Source organism: Procambarus clarkii, chromosome 11 (genome assembly GCF_040958095.1).
Source record: "Procambarus clarkii isolate CNS0578487 chromosome 11, FALCON_Pclarkii_2.0, whole genome shotgun sequence".
Taxonomy (NCBI): Eukaryota; Metazoa; Arthropoda; class Malacostraca; order Decapoda; family Cambaridae; genus Procambarus; species Procambarus clarkii.
This window is the reverse complement of record NC_091160.1, coordinates 52,591,959-52,610,604: the sequence shown is the minus strand read 5'-3', so window position 1 is coordinate 52,610,604 and position 18,646 is coordinate 52,591,959.

The following is an 18,646-nucleotide window of genomic DNA, read 5'->3' as shown; positions in this document are numbered from 1 at the left end:
AACTGTCAATCAACTGATACTACTAACAAAAAATTTGCCCACACACAAACACACACACACACACACACACAGCCCACACTCTCCTCAGCCCTCCCTTTTTCCTCATCCCCCTCGGCACTCCCCATCCCCCAATCTCCCCCCCAAGCCCTTCTTCTTTTTATGCCCTCCAACCTCCAAATTCCCCCTCATTCCCCCAATCCGTCCCTCCTCCCATACCCCCCAAGTCTCCCCTTCTCCCACACTCTCCAAAGCCTCCCCCTCTCACCCACCACCCCCAAGCCTGCCCCGCTCACCCACTCCCCAAGCCCTCCTTCCTACTCCACCCTCCCCATACCAGATCCTCCCAGCCCCCGCACACCCCAGACCCCCCCCCCCCTTCATAGGCCCCCCCATCCCAGTCCCTCCCTGTTTCCCTACTTCAGGGGAAGCAATAGGATCTGAGAAAGGACGGAGGAGAGACAGCTTCAGGGTGATGTACTCGAACATAGATGGGATCACCAGCAAGGCAAATGAACTACGGGAAAGAACACAAGAAGTAAACCCAGATGTAATCGGACTCACATAAACAAAACTCTCAGGCATCATAACGAATGTGGTGTTTCCAAAGAACTACACTGTAATAAGGAAAGAGAGGGAAGGACGGAGAGGAGGTGGAGTGGCCCTACTAATGAGAAAGGAATGGAGCTTCAAGGAGATGGTCATCCCGGGCTGCAAGGTCTTCAGAGACAACATAACAGGCACCATAACATTGGGAGGACCAAAAGTAGTGGTAGCAGGGATATATATAACCCTTCACCAAAAGACAGAAGACCCAGGCAAGAGTATGACAACAACAACACGGCAGTTAACACTTTAATTGAGAAGGCAGCCTCTGCTGCCTGTAGAAATAGATCCCGTCTGCTAATCATGGGAGACTTCAATCACGGAAGGATAGACTGGGATAACAAGGAACTGCATGGAGGAGAGGGTACATGGAGAGTCAAACTAATGGAGGTGGCGACAAGAAACTTTCTAAGCCAACATGTCAGGGAACCCACTAGGATGAGAGGAAACGATGAACCAGCGAGACTCGACCTAGTCTTCACTCTGAACGACTCCGACATAAGGGAAATCGGCTATGAGGACCCAGTAGGAATAAGCGACCACAGTGTACTGGCGTTTGAGTATCTGGCTGAGGAAGGGTTATTGAACTCGAGGACGGGGTACTGAAAACAAAAACCGGCATTCCGAAAGGGAAACTATGATGAGTTAAGAAAATTCCTAACAGATATAACATGGGAAACAGAGCATAGGGGAAACACGGCCCAGGACATGATGGACGTCATCACGCACAAGTGCAAAGAAGTAGCAAACAATTTTGTCCCTGTCCCCAAAGGAAAACAGTGAAATGAAGATGAGAAACCCATGGTTTAATCAGAGATGTAGGCTAGCTAAGCAGCAATGTAAAAGGGCATGGAGAAACTATAGGAATAACAGGACACTGTAGAGCAGAGAAAGATATCAGAATGCCAGGAATGAATATGTAAGGATGAGAAGAGAGGCAGGAAGACAATTCGAAAATGACTTCGCAATCAAGGTAAAGACTCAAGGCAACATAAATTGCTGCACAGCCACATCAGGAGGAAAACAGCAGTAATAGGAACAGGTAATGAATATGAGGATAGGGGCAGAAGGATTCACTTCAAATGAAAAGAAGTGTGAGGAACTGAATAAGAAATTCCAGGAGATATTCACCTTAGAGCAAGAAAAGATTCCAGAGATCAGAGAGAGAATAGTTAACCAGGAACCACTAGAAGAGTTTGAGATTACCAGTGGGGAAGTAAAGAATTATTTACTAGAGTTGGATGTGACAAAGACTATAGGCCCAGATGGAATCTCCCCTTGGATACTAAGGGAAAGAGCAGAAGCACTGTGCCTGCCACTCTCCAGAGTGTATAACAAATCACTAGCAACAGGGGAACTGCCAGAAATTTGGAAAGCAGCTAATGCAGTTCCAATATACAAGAAAGAGGATAGGAAGGAGGCACTTAACTACAGGCCAGTGTCCCTAACCTGCGGCGATACCATGCAAGCTGATGGAGAAGTTTGTGCGAACAAAGCTAGTGGAGCACCTGGAGCAAAAGAACTTTGTAACACAGCATCAACATAGGTTCAGGGATGGCAAGTCCTGCCTCACAGGGCTAATTGAGTTCTACGACCAGGCAACAAAAATAAGGCAAGAAAGAGAGAGGTGGGCAGACTGCATATTTTTGGATTGTCAAAAAGCCTTTAATACAGTACCACACATAAGGCTAGTGAAAAAGCTGGAGATGCAGGCTGGAGTGAAATGGAAAGTACTCCGTTGTATAAGGGAGTACCTAAGCAACAGAAGACAACGAGTCACTGTGAGGGGTGAGGTTTCAGATTGGTGTGACGTCACAAGTGGAGTCCCGCAGTGATCAGTCCTTGGACCAATACTGTTTCTGATATATGTAAATGATCTCCCAGAGGGTATAGAATCGTTTCTCTCAATGTTTGCTGATGATGCAAAAGTTATGAGGAGGATTGAAACAGAGGATGATAGTAGGAGGCTACAGGACGACCTAGACAAACTGAATGAATGGTTCAACAAATGGCTGCTAAAGTTTAACCCGAGTAAATGCAAAGTAACGAAACTAGGCGGTGGAAACAGGAGGAGGCAAGGCACAAGATACAGAATAGGAGATGAAGTACTTAATGAAACGGAAAGAAAGAAAGATCTAGGAATTGATATCACACCAAACCTGTCTCCAGAAGCCAACATAAAAAGAATTACGTCTGCAGCATATGCGAGGCTGGCTAACATCAGAACAGCGTTCAGGAACCTGTGTAAGGAATCGTTTAGAATCTTGTACACCACATACGTAAGACCGTTCCTGGAGTATGCGGCCCCAGCATGGAGTCCTTACCTTGTCAAGCACAAGACGGAGCAGGAAAAAGTTCAGAGGTATGCCACTAGACTGGTCCCAGAACTAAGAGGCATGAGTTACGAGGAAAGGCTGCTGGAAATGCACCTTACGACACTGGAAGACAAAAGAGTGAGGGGAGACATGATCACTACCTACAAAATCCTCAGGGGTATTGGCAGGGTGCACAAGGATGAACTATTTAACACTGGTGGTACGCGAACAAGGGGACACATGTGGAAACTGAGTACCCAAATGAGCCACAGGGACATTAGAAAGAACTTTTTCAGTGTCAGAGTAGTTAACAGGTGGAATGCATTAGGCAGTGATGTGGAGGAGGCGGATTCCATACTCAGAGTTAAATGTAGATATGATAGAGTCCAGTAGGCTCAGGAATCTGTATACCAGTTGATTGACAGTTGAGAGGCGGGCCCAAAGAGCCAAAGCTCAACCCCTGCAAGCACAATTAGGTAAGTACAATTAGGTGAGTACACACACACAGAAAGCAGCTCGTAACTGGGCGTGGCCGTGTGAAATATAGGTAGTGGACATAATAGTGGACATAGAAAAATCTAAGTGCTTAGACAGGCGGGGTCCAAGAGCTAATTGCTCGAATCAGCAGATACAAATCTATATAAATAAAAATGAAAATGTTCGTTTGTTCAAAATCGCTAATCTCCAAAGGTTCTTCACCGATTACTTTGAAATTTTCACACAATGTTCCATTCGCATCCGAGCGGGTTTTATATACATATTATATAGAACTTCAACTTCAGCTGTTAACTGTTAACTTCAGTACTGCACAGGCAGGAGGTGCTGCTAATCACCGGAAAGCAACCAAGTCACGTAAATACAGAGACCTTGATCACCACTGCAATTTAGTCCACATTGCCTCGGAGACACTTGATGCCTGGGTTGAAAGTGCTGCAAGATTTTTTTAAGGAGTTGGGGTCCAAGCTAATTGAAACAACTAGAGATCCTATAGCCACCAGTTTTCTCTTTCAGCGCTTTAGTGTGGCGATCCAGAGAGGAAATGCTCACTGCATCTATGGTTCCTGCCCGTCATCTGAGGAGCTGGAGGAGCTGTACAGCTTGTGACAAGTAGTCTTGTACCTTGCGTGTAACCACTGTTGTAACCCTTTTTGTGTAATGAAATTTTAATGAAACAAAGTTAGATATATCTACACACACACACACCAAAAGAATTTGGGTGTTTGGCGAAGAAAATATCAAAGTGTTTAGTGAGGATCCGCAAGGTCTTCTCTGAGTACTCTTTATTTTCCTCACCGAGGCTATGGGTCCCTGCACTTGCACCAGAGGTGGTACCCTATTATTATAAAAAAAAATAAAAAATATTATATAGATGTCATGTCAGTGTCGGAAAAAAAAAACATTTTATTTTAACCATGTTTTTTCATGTGAGTGAAATCTTCTAAACCTCTTTACCGATTGCTTTGAAATTTTGACACAACGTTGCATTCGAACAGGAACGTGTTTTTATATACTGACTATATACACACCTCACCTGTAACAGGAAAAATACATGTTATTTTTTTTAAACAGCGCATTCTGTTGGACGAAAGAGTAACACACGCTGTTATCGCCGAAAACACTTCACCAATTGCTTTGAAATTTTGACACAACGTTCCATTCGAATACGCACGTATTTTTATTTACCTGCTATATAGATGCCACACCTGTGATGGGTACAAACATTTTTTTTTAAACAGTGCTATCTCTCACGTAATAGCAACAGACACAAACTCTACTAAATACGTTATGATTCCATTTCAATGTTTCCGCTTGCATTGATAAATTTAATTTTCATATATTTCGATTTATTTTCATTTTGATTTTATTATTTTATGTGACATTGCGTTAGAATTGAGCTGTGTTGTTTACCATACCGTTCATTTCGTAAGTATAAGAATAAAGGCCACATCTGTGACAGGTAAAAATATTTTTTTTTAAGAAATAGCGCCATTTGTTGCATGTAGGAGACACACACGCTGTACTAACTATGTAATGATTCCATTTCAATGTTTCCAATTGCATTGACAAATAGAATTTTCATAGATTTCGATGATTTTCATTTTGATTTAATTATTTTGCGTGACATTGCATTGGAATTGAGCTGTGTTGTTTACCATAACGTTAATTTCGTGAGTGTAGTTTATTTTTGTATTTTTTCATTTTTTCATTTTGTTTTTAATTGTTTTTCTTATTTTTCAGTGATGGGAACATTAGATCATTTGGGAATGCATGACCATGACCAAGTGACAAGACTGAGGAAAACAGAAGGGGCATATACAGAAAGCGACAAGAAAATCTGCGAGGTACTGAATGCAAGTTTCCATGGAGTGTTCACAACCGAGCCTGAGTGGCTCCCATTGTTAGAAGAGATTACACTAGATGAAAGACTATCAGATATAGAGGTGACAGCAGAGGAGGTAATTAAACAGTTGACAACACTGGATGCAACTAAAGCGGTTGGACCAGACAAAGTATCACCGTGGATACTAAAAGAGGCAGCGCGGGCTCTCAGCGTGCCTCTGGCAATGATCTTTAATGAGTCACTTATGTCGGGAGAATTGCCCAGTTGCTGGAAGGAGGCAAATGTCGTACCGATTTTCAAGAAAGGTGATAGGGAGGAGGCACTTAACTACAGACCCGTATCACTGACAAGCATCCCCTGCAAAATACTTGAAAGAATAGTTAGGCTAAGACTCGTTGAGCACCTGGAGAGCATTGGGTTTGTAAATAAGCACCAACATGGGTTCTGGACAGGGAAATCATGCCTAACAAACCTTTTAGAATTCTATGACAAAGTAATAAGGATAAGGCAGGACAGAGAAGGCTGGGCAGACTACATATTTCTTGACTGCCAGAAGGCCTTTGATTCAGTACCGCACATGAGACTGCTTTACAAACTTGAGAGGCAGGCAGGAGTAAGCGGAAAGGCCCTAGCATGGGTGAGAAACTACCTAACAGGAAGGAGCCAGAGGGTAATGGTAAGGTGCGAGAAGTCGGACTGGCGAACAGTAACGAGTGGAGTACCTCAAGGATCGTTGGTGGGCCCAATCCTCTTTCTAATTTACGTAAATGATATGTTTACAGGAGTGGAATCATACATGTAAATTTTTGCGGATGACGCAAAATTAATGAGAAGAGTTGTGACAGATGAGGATTGTAGGATCCTCCAGGAGGACTTAAACAGGTTGCAGAGATGGTCAGGGAAATGGCTACTGGAGTTCAACACCAGTAAATGTAAAGTTATGGAAATGGGATCAGGGAATTGACCTGAGGGAATTGAACCTTACGACACTAGAGAAAAGAAGGGAGAGAGGAGATATGATAGGAACATATAAAATACTCAGGGGAATTGACAAAGTGGAAATAGATGAAATGTTCACACGTAATATTAACAGAACGAGGGGACATGGGTGGAAACTCAGATGAGTCACAGAAATGTTAGGAAGTTTTCTTTTAGCGTGAGAGTAGTGGAAAAATGGAATGCACTTGGGGAACAGGTTGTGGAAGCAAACTCTATTCATACTTTTAAAATTAGGCATGATAGGAAAATGGGACAGGAGTCATTGCTGTAAACAACCGATGGCTGGAAAGACGGGATTCAAGAGCCAATGCTCGATCCTGCAAGCACAAATAGGTGAGTACACACACACACACAAGAGGGGGGGGGGTCTCGCCGCTGAGTGACCTGCGCTCTAGATGTCGTAGTTCTAAGGGCTCGGGTTTGATCCTTGGCAAAAGCGGAAACAGATGGGCAGAGTTTCTTTCACCCTGATGCACCTGTTCACCTAGCAGTAAGTTAGATACCCGGGAGTTAGATAGCCGCTACGGGCTGGTTCCTGGAGATGTGTGTGCGCGCATGTTTGAGAGAACTATGTGTAGTAGATATAATAGAGGAAAAATAGATGGTTTGTAGTAGATATAATAGAGGAAAAATAGATGGTTATAAAGTTGGGGTCCAAGAGTTAGCTCGTTTCTGCAGATCCAAATAGTAAACACAAACACACAGACACAACACAAGTGTACAAGTGTAGCTACCATCTTGCCCCTCAGTTAGAACACCAAGAAAGTGCTCTACACCCTTAGAGCAACACACCAGAGAATATAGAGCGAGAATATAGAGCATCAGTACTAATCTCTCTCTCTGCCATGTTCATCATATATAATATTAATTATTAAGCTTTCAATGGGATTTATTCGAATTTATTGGGCTGGAAACCGGGGGCTATTCAGAGTGATCCGAGTGAGTAAATTCATAACAGATGACCAGTTAACATTACAATGACGCTCTACGGTGGGTGATAAGGGCGAAAATCTTGGCTTCCGTACCACGCCAGAGCACCTTTGTCCAGACCCCGCCTCCTCAGGTGACTATTGGCCCACCAGGTGTGTGTTGATGTGCTGACATCAACACTACACCTGGAGTGACTCTACTTGCTGATTCTCACCTCACTCCTTAGTGACCAAGCACTGACTTCACCCCATTCCTTAGGTGACGAAGTTCGTTCCCCATTCTTAGGTGACGAAGTTCGTTCCGCATTCTTAGGTGACGAAGTTCGTTCCGCATTCTTAGGTGACGAAGTTCGTTCCCCATTCTTAGGTGACGAAGTTTTTTCCGCATTCTTAGGTGACGAAGTTCGTTCCCCATTCTTAGGTGTGGAAGTTCTAACCCCATTCTCTGGTGATGACGTTCGTTCCCCATTCTTAGGTGACGAAGTCATTACCCAATTCCTAGGTGACGAAGTTCGCACCACATTCCTAGGTGACGAAGTTATTACCCCATTCCTAGGTGACGAAGTTCGTTCACCACATTCCTAGGTGACGAAGTTATTACCCCATTCCTAAGTCAAGAAGTTCGCACCCAATTCCTAGCTGACGAAGTTTGCACCACATTCCTAGGTGACGAAGTTTGTACCCTACTTCTAACGTGTATAAGTACTTCTTATACACGTAGAAGTACTATACACCCTTACACCACTTTTATGCATAACTAAGTGCTAATCTACAACACTTTCCTATGTAACTAAGTAATGATCTGATCCCGCCCCTAATGTGACTTAAGTACTCACCTCAACACACATGTGCTGAACACACTCTCCGTTCCCAGGTAACTAGGTGATGACATCACCCCTAAGGTGAACTAGGGATTATCCTAGCCCTCTCCTAGGTGGCTAAGGGATACCATCACCGCCACTCCTAGGGGAAAACATATTATCTTTCTCCGATTTATTCGCGAATTCTTACTCCTGTCAGATAAATCCAACCAATTCACATCTTATGCTACATAAGAGATTTATAAGAAAAGAAGCCGTATAATTTAAGAAAATTTTCACAAACTATCGCTCCGATCTCAACCAGAATACGACAGTATTATCACCTTAGAACAATAAATAAAACAAATATGAATTATAAAAGGTGAAAAATCCAAAGGAACCGAAATCTAATTAAATACAATAACTAAATCGGTAATAATTAAATACAGAGTAATTAAATCAGCAAAAAATTGCTGGCGAACGTCAATTGACTGAAAAAAATGCTCACAAAGAAAATAGGAACCTATTGTAACACAAGTAAGAGAAAGAAAACAATCCTACTCTCAAAAGATAAACAGAAACGATTAGGCTCTCACAGGAATAAAGATAACTAAAACAATCTTTCACTCGAACAAAAGGATGTAAATAAGATAAAATAGTTGACCTTCTTCTTGCTGGCCGCAACAATGACTGAACCAGCTCAAGATTGTACATAAAATGTGAATTTAATCAAGTAAATCAACAAAGCTTTGAATAGGAGCAATTTTATTCACAAGAGAGAGAGAAGAGAGAGAGAGAGAGAGAGAGAGAGAGAGAGAGAGAGAGAGAGAGAGAGAGAGAGAGAGAGAGAGAGAGAGAGAGAGAGAGAGAGAGAGAGAGAGAGAGAGAGAGAGAGAGAGAGAGAGAGAGAGAGAGAGAGAGAGAGAGAGAGAGAGAGAGAGAGAGAGAGAGAGAGAGAGAGAGAGAGAGAGAGAGAGAGAGAGAGAGAGAGAGAGAGAGAGAGAGAGAGAGAGAGAGAGAGAGAGAGAGAGAGAGAGAGAGAGAGAGAGAGAGAGAGAGAGAGAGAGAGAGAGAGAGAGAGAGAGAGAGAGAGAGAGAGAGAGAGAGAGAGAGAGAGAGAGAGAGAGAGAGAGAGAGAGAGAGAGAGAGAGAGAGAGAGAGAGAGAGAGAGAGAGAGAGAGAGAGAGAGAGAGAGAGAGAGAGAGAGAGAGAGAGAGAGAGAGAGAGAGAGAGAGAGAGAGAGAGAGAGAGAGAGAGAGAGAGAGAGAGAGAGAGAGAGAGAGAGAGAGAGAGAGAGAGAGAGAGAGAAGGAGAGAGAGAGAGAGAGAATAAGAATAAGAAGACAAAAGTGTGATTATTTAAAATATGAAATGTGTTTTATGGGATTGGGCGCTAGCTCTTGTTTCTCAACATACCAGACATCTGTTAACTAAACTAGTGACTCCCATCCCTCCCTCTTACGTATTGTTCAGCCGACGTCTAAGGCACTTTTTAGCATTCCTATCTATTCAATAACGTCTTCAAGCTGTTCACTTTGCTCTGTACTCTTATTCCTGCCACCTTCCCTGGAACATTCCTGCTACCTTCCTTGGAACATTCCTGCCACCTTCCTTGGAACATTCCTGCTACCTTCCTTGGAACATTCCTGCTACCTTCCTTGGAACATTCCTGCCACCTTCCTTGGAACATTCCTGCCACCTTCCTTGGAACATTCCTGCCACCTTCCTTAGAACATTCCTGCTACCTTCCTTGGAACATTCCTGCCACCTTCCTTGGAACATTCCTGCTACCTTCCTTGGAACAGTCCTGCCACCTTCCTTGGAACATTCCTGCCACCTTCCTTGGAACATTCCTGCCACCTTCCTTGGAACATTCCTGCCACCTTCCTTGGAACATTCCTGCCACCTTCCTTGGAACATTCCTGACATCTTCCTTGGAACATACCAGGCACCTTCCTTGGAACATTCCTGCCACCTTCCTTGGAACATTCCTGCCACCTTCCTTGGAACATTCCTGCCACCTTCCTTGGAACATTCCTGACACCTTCCTTGGAACATTCCTGACACCTTCCTTGGAACATTCCTGACACCTTCCTTGGAACATTCCTGACACCTTCCTTGGAACATTCCTGACACCTTCCTTGGAACATTCCTGACACCTTCCTTGGAACATTCCTGACACCTTCCTTGGAACATTCCTGACACCTTCCTTGGAACATTCCTGACACCTTCCTTGGAACATTCCTGACACCTTCCTTGGAACATTCCTGACACCTTCCTTGGAACATACCTGGCACCTTCCTTAGAACATACCTGCCACCTTCCTTGGAACATTCCTGACACCTTCCTTGGAACATTCCTGACACCTTCCTTGGAACATACCTGGCACCTTCCTTAGAACATACCTCACACCTTCCTTGGAACATACTTCACACTGCCGACATATTCCACACTGACGACATATTTCTCACCAGCCAAAAATTAACATGTTACCTTTATCACGGTTTACCAGGAAATATTTTATATGAGAGAACTTTGTAAAGTTCTAATTAGTTTTACTAATTACGTTTCTGGGATATGCAGCGCGCGGCCTCTGGGTGACCCCGAGTGTAAACACCAGACAAGACTTCACACTCGGGCTGATTTCAGGAGTCACACTCAAGTGTTTACTGGAAATCATTAAAATCTTAACCCCCTCTAAATATTATCTCAACTCCCCCCTCACGGTGTGGGGCGAGGAGAGGGAGGATGGGGTATATCGAGATTGATATGTCAACCCATTCTCTTGTTTAGATAGTAGTTTTTGTAACTATATGCACAATAGTACAAAGATTGCCGTTCTAAGTTTTTTGATAGTAAAACTTTGTACTATGCACTTTATAGAGTGCATAGTACTTAGAACTTAGATAGTACTTCGAACTATGTTCAATAACTTAGAACGGCAATCTTTGTACTATTGTGCATATAGTTACAAAAACTACTATCTAAACAAGAGAATGGGTTGACATATCAATCTCGATATATATATATATATATATATATATATATATATATATATATATATATATATATATATATATATATATATATATATATATATATATAGATACCTAGGTAGGCCAGTACCTACCTCCACTACAGCACACGTGAAAGCGGTGGTGCTGCTTCTTTCAGGGAATCGCAGAAAATTATTAAATACAGAGGTCTGGCACACTGCTACAGCTTTGTTCCGATCGGCTCGGAGACCCTCGGTTCGTGGGGAAAATGTGCATTGAAGTTCCTGAAGGAATTGGGGGACAAATTGATCAGCGCTACAAAAGACCAGAGAGCAAAAGGTTTCTTGTTCCAGCGCCTCAGTGTTGCGATTCAGAGGGGAAATGCCTGTTGCGTCTTGGGCACTAGTCCAACTTCAGAGGAATTCGAAGAAGTGTTTGACTTGCAACAATGATCGAACCCGTCTGTGACATTCATCAATGTTTCCCATTGTTGTGTTTTTCAAGAGATCCATAACCTTTAAGCACCTTTTTGTATTATTATTTTTGTATCAACCCATGTATATCTTGTAACCATCAAATGCATAATAAAGCACAAAAAATAAAAAAGGAAGGGGTGGTAGGAGAAAAGCACACAGAAACTGTATTGGAGGGGATCTAAACATTCCCTCTAATGCGTTATGCTTGGTTTCCTCCGAGGCTATGGGTCCCCACTTCTTCCAGCTAGAGGTGGTACTCTCTCTCTCTCTCTCTCTCTCTCTATATATATATATATATATATATATATATATATATATATATATATATATATATATATATATATATATATTTATATATATATATATATATATATATATATATATATATATATATATATATATATATATATATATATATATATATATATATATATATATATATATATATATATATATATATATATATATATATATATTATTAAATATGACCGAAAAAGTAAGATTAATAATTCTAACACGAATTTTCTCAATCTTTCGTACATTTCGTTTCACTGTTGGAGGTAAATCAAAAATCAATTCTCCAAAATTCATTTTTATTTCTAGTCTGACGCGACACGAGCGCGTTTCGTAAAACTTATTACATTTTCAAAGACTTTAGTTCACAAATACACAACTGAATAGAACTTACGCATCTACGATTTTTATATCTACATTTGAGTAAGGTGGAAGGGGTGAAGTGGCATTAACACAAGACAGAACAAGATGTGGTATTAATAGGGTATTAATTTCATCAACGCAAGACAGAACAAGAGTATTAATAGGGTATTAATTTCATCAACACAAGACAGAACACGAAACAATGGATATTGAATAGAAGTGTTTGTAGAAAGCCTATTGGTCCATATTTCTTGATGCTTCTATATTGGAGCGGAGTCTTGAGGTGGGTAGAATATAGTTGTGCAATAATTGGCTGTTGATTGCTGGTGTTGACTTCTTGATGTGTAGTGCCTCGCAAACGTCAAGCCGCCTGCTATCGCTGTATCTATCGATGATTTCTGTGTTGTTTACTAGGATTTCTCTGGCGATGGTTTGGTTGTGGGAAGAGATTATATGTTCCTTAATGGAGCCCTGTTGCTTATGCATCGTTAAACGCCTAGAAAGAGATGTTGTTGTCTTGCCTATATACTGGGTTTTTTGGAGCTTACAGTCCCCAAGAGGGCATTTGAAGGCATAGACGACGTTAGTCTCTTTTAAAGCGTTCTGTTTTGTGTCTGGAGAGTTTCTCATGAGTAGGCTGGCCGTTTTTCTGGTTTTATAGTAAATCGTCAGTTGTATCCTCTGATTTTTGTCTGTAGGGATAACGTTTCTATTAACAATATCTTTCAGGACCCTTTCCTCCGTTTTATGAGCTGTGGAAAAGAAGTTCCTGTAAAATAGTCTAATAGGGGGTATAGGTGTTGTGTTAGTTGTCTCTTCAGAGGTTGCATGGCTTTTCACTTTCCTTCTTATGATGTCTTCGACGAAACCATTGGAGAAGCCGTTATTGACTAGGACCTGCCTTACCCTACAGAGTTCTTCGTCGACTTGCTTCCATTCTGAGCTGTGGCTGAGAGCACGGTCGACATATGCGTTAACAACACTCCTCTTGTACCTGTCTGGGCAGTCGCTGTTGGCATTTAGGCACATTCCTATGTTTGTTTCCTTAGTGTAGACTGCAGTGTGGAAACCTCCGCTCTTTTCCATGACTGTTACATCTAGAAAGGGCAGCTTCCCATCCTTTTCCATCTCGTAAGTGAAACGCAGCACGGAACTCTGCTCAAATGCCTCCTTCAGCTCCTGCAGATGTCTGACATCAGGTACCTGTGTAAAAATGTCGTCAACATACCTGCAGTACATGGCCGGTTTCAAGTTCATGTCGACTAAGACTTTTTGCTCGATGGTACCCATGTAGAAGTTTGCAAACAGGACACCTAGGGGAGAACCCATGGCGACCCCCATCTACTTGCTTATACATGTGCCCATCCGGGCTCAAGAAGGGTGCCTCTTTAGTACAAGCTTGGAGTAGTTTCCTCAGAATATTTTCTGGTATGTCAAGAGGAGTACAGGCTGGATCACGATACACTCTGTCGGCTATCATTCCGATTGTCTCGTCCACAGGTACGTTGGTAAACAGCGATTCTACGTCCAACGAGGCTCTTATCCCTGTGGCCCGTGTGCCCCGCAGTAAGTCAACAAATTCCTTTGGAGACTTCAGGCTGAAGGCGCAAGGAACATAAGGAGTCAGCAGGCCGTTGAGTCGCTTCGCCAGTCTGTACGTGGGTGTGGGTATCTGGCTAATGATTGGCCGAAGTGGGTTTCCAGGCTTGTGCGTCTTGATATTTCCATACGCATATCCAGGTTTATATTCCCCAATGATCTTTGGCAGGTGGAGTCCGGATTTCTTGGCGTTCACAGTTTCGATCAGTTTGTTGACCTTTGCTTTTAATTCGGCTTGACGTTTGCGAGGCACTACACATCAAGAAGTCAACACCAGCAATCAACAGCCAATTATTGCACAACTATATTCTACCTACCTCAAGACTCCGCTCCAATATAGAAGCATCAAGAAATATGGACCAATAGGCTTTCTACAAACACTTCTATTCAATATCCATTGTTTCGTGTTCTGTCTTGTGTTGATGAAATTAATACCCTATTAATACTCTTGTTCTGTCTTGCGTTGATGAAATTAATACCCTATTAATACCACATCTTGTTCTGTCTTGTGTTAATGCCACTTCACCCCTTCCACCTCACTCAAATGTAGATATAAAAATCGGAGATGCGTAAGTTCTATTCAGTTGTGTATTTGTGAACTAAAGTCTTTGAAAATGTAATAAGTTTGACGAAACGCGCTCGTGTCGCGTCAGACTAGAAATAAAAATGAATTTTGGAGAATTGATTTTTGATTTACCTCCAACAGTGAAACGAAATGTACGAAAGATTGAGAAAATTCGTGTTAGAATTATTAATCTTACTTTTTCGGTCATATTTAATAATATATGTCTACAGGAAAGACTGCTACCAAAATATACTAATATATATATATATATATATATATATATATATATATATATATATATATATATATATATATATATATATATATATATATATATATATATATATATATATATATATATATATATATATATATATATATATATATATATATATATATATATATATATTATTATAGACTGTGGGTTGTTTGGTGTTGTCGTCGTTGATCCTTCTCTACGGACAACCCAACCCACAACTCGGTAGAGTGCTTATACTAGGAGATCACCTTTGGCGCTACTGGCTCTTGGAGAGGGGCTCAACGTCACACGTTTAGGGGATGCGGCTCCAACACTTAGCCTCGTTGTCACGTGCACACACCCACTCGAGCCGCTGTGACTCCCCACTCTCTCCTTAGGTGATATGATCTCCTCAATCCCCTTTTTGACTTATTAGTATTACCTTTTACCCTGTCCACGGCAGTGGTTCTTGATTCTTTCTCTCTCTCTCTCCTTCTTTACTACCTCCTGGGAAGCCTCACTAGGACAAGGGCAAACACCAGCAAATTGGGATACATTTAATGGACAAAGCACATACACGATACATACACACATATAACAATAATGAATCGTATACTCTATAATATTACAATCAGGTTGCTCTCCAACACAACCAGAACTCTACCATCAGCTTATCAAGTGGTATCCTATCTCCTGGTTCACCACCTGATACTATCAACCTCCTCAAGTTGATCAAGTCTACATACACTGTTGCACCATCAGCAAGAGAATATATATATATGTATCTATAAATGTGTACAAAGAAAATCAGCATTTGAATGCAATAACATATCAGTATAAATGTTCATTGATACACAACAATGATTAATCGATCAATATCAGTCCTACAACGCATACATCTGTAGGTAATCCAGCCTACGACTGTAACTCTAAACTTCAGTATAAAACACTCCTTAACATAAGAATACCAACAATCACTCACCTCTCACTGCGTCTTGCACGCTACTGACAACCAAACACTATCAACTCCCTATAAGTAATCCACCAGAACTTCCCCTTCCACCTCTGGAAGTTCACTACCCTAATATCCTTAGGTTCTTCCGGGCTTCACTACCAGGATCCTCTGCAGCTCCTCCAGGCTGCTATCATGAAGTTTCCTTTAGCAACTACGGTGCTTCACCCTTCTGCTAGGTTCCTCCACAGCTCTCTTGGCTGCTACACCATGAAGTTTCCTCGAGCAACTAAGGTGCTTCACCCTTCTGCTAGGTTCCTCCACAGCTCTCTTGGCTGCTACACCATGAAGTTTCCTCGAGCAACTATGGTGCTTCTCCACCTCTACAGAAGCACGTGACACTCCTCTTCACTGCTTCTCCTCACAGCTCGAGGTCCTCTGCTTCACTACCTTGGAGTCTCATCAACTACTCCCTCTGTGCTGGCTTCGAAGTTCTCAGCAACTTCTTCCCCAAAGAACAAACCTGCAACCCATCGACACTCCAATAAAATGTTCCCCTTTAACACATAAACAAAAAATATTCTCACAATATGTTTGCCTCAAACCTCTATCTGTTCTCTACATACAGTGAGAGTGGACTCCCCCGTTTTGGGCGGGTCCATACTCCACCTCGCCTGGCGGCGGTCCTCACTCGCTGGGAGGGTCTTCCTCCGTCAGGAGCCAGGCTCCCTCAGTCGCCCGCCAGCGCTCAGAGGGGATGGACGTCGCTCTGTGTTCCTCCCTCTCCACTCTCTTATTTAAGGCCTTCTGCCTTCTTAAAACATGTCTAACTTATAAATAAACATCGCTACTGTCGCTGGGCACACGACCAACTACAAGCAATCACTATGAACTGGCGTATATCGTGCTTACCACAGATTATAAGATCGAGGGCGCTTTCCCTCTGACGGCGTCTGGTCAGGGCGCTCCACACAGCCCACGAAAATGCCTCTGAGCAGCTTATTAAACTCTCCTCGCCATCCAAGACTTGACACCACAACGTTCTCAGCTCAATTCCACAGCTGGCACGTCTGCACACTTCTCTTCTCTTCGAGATATATCACTAGGGGTTCCCTTGTGACGGGAGCTCAACGGAGCGCGGCTTCTCCCCTGTGATGTCTGGCACTCAAGTGAGGTCAAGGTCCTCCGGAAGCGAGCCTCACGCCTCCAGCAAAATGTCCACATCTCCTCGCCAGTCATTTATCTGTTTTCTTCTTCATTGCCCATAATCTCAAACTGTTATACATATCCAAGCAACCATTTTACATATGGGTTATCACCTCAATATTTGCTAGACCTTTTAATCAGGTCAGGCTTGATGAATAATTCTCAAGGAGGGAGACTCGTTTCTCCTGCCGGCTGAGATCATAACACTCCCCTCCCCTTATTTTTGAGAGTTATTCCAGTGGCAAAGCTCGGGATAATACATCCGCCACTACACTGTCTCGTTCTTCAACCGATTGGTTCGGCCGGTTAGTCTGTTTACATACTCCCGTAGGAGTCTACAACTAGTTCGTTGCTCCTTGCAACATCTGGCTCACAACTCTCCAGAAACATGATCTCTTCATAAACGATCTGACTTCTCTGGCACCTCTTGGCTAGGCTGTCCTCCTAGGACGCCTGCAATCCATTGGTCCACTCTACTTATTGTTTCCACTCTCCGTTACCTCGTCTTCTTCTTGTCGGAAAATCCGACACCATTTAATATATCATACAGATAATTGCTGTTGTATAAGCAAGTTACCCATAGAAAACGTAACTTGTAGTGGAATTACCGTCTAAGAAAACGGGATATCATCACCACATACTATTATAATTGACCAGCTATTCTGCTGGGAATTATTCTTAAATACATTAGTCTTTGGACTTTACCATCATAAAAACATCTTATATAAATTAACTTAGTTATCAATATTAAAGTAGAGTAAATGTGACCATTCTATCACTTTCTGAAATGTGGACAATGTAAGCCAGGCGTCAGAGTGAGGAGGAGGGCAGCCATTGTTGTTTGTACTAGACCAGAGGCTCACACGGGAGCAAATTCGGCTCCTGTTAAATTTACTTGGACGTAGTGTTATGGAAACCAAAGGTGTACCATTGTCAACACGCTGTCTACAAATTCAAGTTAAGTGTCTATCCGAAACCCGTTTATCATTCATTTATGGCCATTAATGTCAGGATATAGGGTGACCCGGTTAGATCACGTGGAAGCCTCAAACTAAAGGTAATTAAGCCAGGTCTTCAATGTTCCATGTACTGTATAGTGTTTTCTCTGATATACTTGTCATATATAGGATTCTGGCTTCACAGCTAGCGCACTTTTGACAGGTCAAGACGAGGATGGAAGATTTGTGCACCAGTTACTGGGTGATATGGAAGCTACCTCAAAGAGGATAATTTGGTGTCTACACCCTAGTTATACCTGGTGGACTAACCTGCTGTACTATAAGATAAGGAACCTCTTCAATGTATGTAGTTACTGTAGTTTGATTGGCTGCATATATATTAATTTAATAACCCCCCCTAATGTGTAGAGGATCGATTTGTGAGATTATGAGATTATTGCAGAAATACAGTCCACTTATCATTATACAAATTGCTATCGAAGTATACAAATTAACGTAAATATAAATTCATATAAATTAAATAAATATAAATCTCACAGGTCGGTTCCCACATTATTTGGTCATCTTCGAACCGGATGACGGATTATTTGATCCTTTGAACCCACATTTAGTCATCTTAGTACCGGATGAACCAGTTATCCAGTGGATTCATTAAATATACTAGTGCAGTGTTATTTAAACAAGGCCAGCCAGTCAAAGACGGAAGCATAGCCTCGAGGGAGCTCACAAGCCTCCCTCAGCCCAGTTCAGCCTCGTCAGCGGTTTCATGCACACCCACAGATATTTGGTGGCGTGTTATTCTGTGAAATGACAGCGCTAATATAGAAGCCAGCCAAATTAGTGGCTGGGGTCTTCGTGAGATTGTTCACAGATTTCGTGGTGTTACATTTCGCGAGAGATTATCTACGAATTTTGTGGAGTTTATTTCGCGAGGTCACTAATAATATTTAATACTTCTTGATAATATTAGAAGTTTCATAGAGGCTAATTAAGAGGCTATTATCAATAATTG